Source organism: Rhinolophus sinicus, chromosome 3, assembly GCF_057876585.1.
Source record: "Rhinolophus sinicus isolate RSI-liver-muscle chromosome 3, RSI-T2T, whole genome shotgun sequence".
Lineage (NCBI taxonomy): Eukaryota > Metazoa > Chordata > Mammalia > Chiroptera > Rhinolophidae > Rhinolophus > Rhinolophus sinicus.
In genome coordinates this window covers 124,701,265-124,704,683 of record NC_142503.1, presented here as the reverse complement: position 1 = coordinate 124,704,683, position 3,419 = coordinate 124,701,265, and the positions used below count along the sequence as shown (strand labels likewise).

Sequence of the window (3,419 nt, the reverse complement as noted above, 5' to 3'; positions counted from 1 at the left end):
AGAATATTAGAGAAATGCAGTGGGGGGGAATTAACAAAGAAATAATTCGTGAAAGTCCCTAAAACAGAAAAACAAACAAACAAACAAAAAAACAGACTCCATATTGATAAATCATTCACCAAGTACCAGCCCAGTGATTTAAAATAGTCTCAACCAAGATAAACTGTTATGCAATTTTGTAACACCAGAAATAGGAGACAAGGTTTCAGAGAGCGAGAGAGAAAATAGACATAAAACATCTAAACGCAGGATTGTTTGATCATAGACTTCTAGCAATACAGAGAAAAATCTAAAATATTTTTGGGAGAATTTTTAAAAAGTTATTTATAGAGAATGATTTTAAATTACGAAATTAGAAACTTACAAAAATTTCAGAATATAACTATATTTGTAAGTTATGGTCATTAGCATATGCCTCCAAATATGCATCAATATTTTTTTTTAATGACATGGAACAAGATGCCGTATTGTTTGGTTGTTGTTTTTGGGGTGTGTGTGTGTGTGTGTGTGTGTGAGAGAGAGTTTGAGTGAGTGTGATGCTTCACAAATTTGCATGTCATCCTCATGCAGAAGATATACCAATCTTGGTATTATTCCAGTTTTTGTATATGTGCTGCCAAAGCAAGTACTACTATAAGATTTTGAGTAATATGAATACTAATAATTAAAAAATAATCATTAAAATTATTTTTAATGTTGCAAATAGTGATCACATATACTTCAATATGAGAGACAACAGATCTTTCTAAATCTCAAGCTGCTCTGTGCTGGACCTGTGGACACTAGAAGATAAAATGTCAGCGTATTGATTTTAACAATTATTTGTTAGATATGTTAGAAAACATTAAACTTTTTAATTTAAAGAAAGGTACATTTTAGAGATTTGTCATTTTGATCACTGAAACACCTAATGGTGACTCGACATCCTCCCTGGTAATCATGGGTTTCTATATAACAGTGAAATATAGCTACGGAAGAACAGGCATCGCAGGAAGCTGAACTTAAAAACAGGTGTTTATCATTGTATCATTGGATGCCTGTGTTATGCAGTCTGGGTACCAGTGTGCCAGATAATGTAGCCTCTGCATTTAAAAAAAAAATAAAAAAATTCTAAAGGTACTGTTGATATTCTGTTTTTCATTCCTTATCCAAGAAATTTAGCTCTTTCCTTTCCCTCTTTCATATTAAATGATATGCACCTTGATAGTAGAGAATTGAGAAGAGAAATATGTTTCCTTGCCATTAAAATAGACTTCATAAACAATGTGTTTCTATGGCTGTAGTGCTTGCTTGTGTGCACACTGGTATTGTGTGTTAACTTCATCAGGTTTTACTCTTTAATTGTACTATCAGAGATTAGTTAGCACGGGCTTTCTATTTATAACCTCATAAAAGTGATTTTTGAAGGAGGAATAATCTCTGTTGTGTTATTTATTGCATGTGATGCCGCTCAGTAAATAAACAGTACACAGATACAGTTTATTATATAAAGGACAATCTCTGTACAGAGCAAAAGAGGACTACACTTGCATGCTCAGCACTAATCCCTCATGCTTTTTGTATTTATGCCAAAGTACTTTTGGTAATATTAATTGAGAGGAGCCACATGGTATTTTAAATAGCATCATGGGAATATGTCCCATTACACAGCTGAGTAACTGTACAAAAACATCCATCAGTACTGACCACACCATCGAATATTGCATTGTGGCATCAACCCAAGACATTACGTTTATCTAATCATTGACTTTACATTTACCTCAGTCTATTTCAAGACAAGAAATGAAATGCTTGCTGCAAAATCACATTTCCAGAAATGTCTGATAAAGGAAGGAAATGAACTTTGAATGGAGCAATTGTTTTCTAAATGAATTTTTAAGACATGGTATATTGGGTCTTGAGTTCATTGATTTGTATTGGACCAAGGGACACAGGTTGAAAGGGGACATCTTTCCAGTGGAAGAGGAAGTTGGAAGGAGACTGCCTGTTCCCTGAGTCAGAGGCCTTAAGCCAAATTTAAAAGCCTGCTCACAGAGCAAATTTCTTTTGATTCCTTAAAATAAAATTTCAAAATCCTATAAGCACAGGGACATCTCATATTGTTGGGGGTATTTTAAAGAGGAAAACACATTAGTTCAGTAGATGTTTCAAAGGATTGGAAATGAGATATAGGACCTTTCGCTCCTTGCTGAAGATCAGTTGACTGTACATGTGTGGGTTTATTTCTGGGCTCTCTATGTCTTCCCTTGCTTGATATGTATATTTTTGTGCCAGTACCAAACTTTCGATTGCTATAGCTTTATAATATATTTTGAAATCAGGAAGTATGATGCACATAAGTGTAGTGTGATGAATATAGATTTATCGCCATGACTTTTGTTCAACATATGATAGCTATTAACATTGACTATTAACTGATCTAATTTGTTACTACAGTGAAAGTAGTCTGTCTTTGAGTTATACGTCCTGTGTTCCAGGAAAGAAAATGCTTCAATAATGATCACTCAGTGATGACTCACTTCTTGAACAACTTTATCTCAACTGGGCCATTATTGTGAACTGTTTTTGAAAGTTCAATTTTACAATGTGATGTGATTGGACAATAGGTCGCTCAAAAACAACTATCAAACAAGAAAACAAGAAGCATCTATCATCCAAGAATATAATCTCCATTTATTTATTTTATGGATAATCTATCAAATGCCACATTTCAACTTTAATTGCCTTCCATGAGCTGCCCTCTTTTTTCAGATATTCCTGCAAGTTGCACTGATACAACTTACAAAAATATATATATATATATATATATACTATAACTATTATGACTGCAAACAAAAACAAAGCGTTTACTAGGGTCTTACCAAGAACCAGTCACTTTAAATACATTATCTCAATTTATCACATTAATCTGTAATACAAACAATTGTATAAGGTGATGATTTTAATTATTTTAAGAAAAAATAGCCAAGATTGGAACATGACTTTTAAACAACTTTTATGTATTAGAAAGTTACATTTTTTTAGACATGGTATTAAATAATTACAATAAAATACCAGAGAATAATTACAATAAAGTACCTCTGTAAAGCACCCTTCATATAAATAGGTCAAAGCACTTTTTATTGCATTACCTCATTAATTATTGTGGTATCCTACTGAGTGAGGGTGGCAGGAATTCTATTTCTCTTTTATGGATTTTTTTTTTTTTTCTAAGTGAAATGAACTTTTAACTTCTAGGTGATTTCTCCGTAGCATATGAATGACTGAACTAAAAGGTGATAGGATTAGATCTTCTATTTCAAAATACTTAATTAGTTTTATTAACTCATGCTGTTAGCTAATAGTCATTGAGTGGAAATGTAAATTATATAATTATTAAAATGAGGACTGAAAGAAGCCTACAATCTAACTGAAAAGGC

At 32.5% G+C, this 3,419-nt stretch overlaps 1 non-coding gene across 1 annotated transcript; it reads right to left on the bottom strand.

The window, feature by feature from the left end:
* Positions 1-525: 525 nt before the first annotated feature.
* On the bottom strand, positions 526-629 carry LOC141570853 (U6 spliceosomal RNA). Its single transcript, XR_012495299.1, has one exon. It is a non-coding gene; the product is annotated as a U6 spliceosomal RNA (small nuclear RNA).
* Between the last annotated feature and the right edge of the window lie 2,790 nt (positions 630-3,419).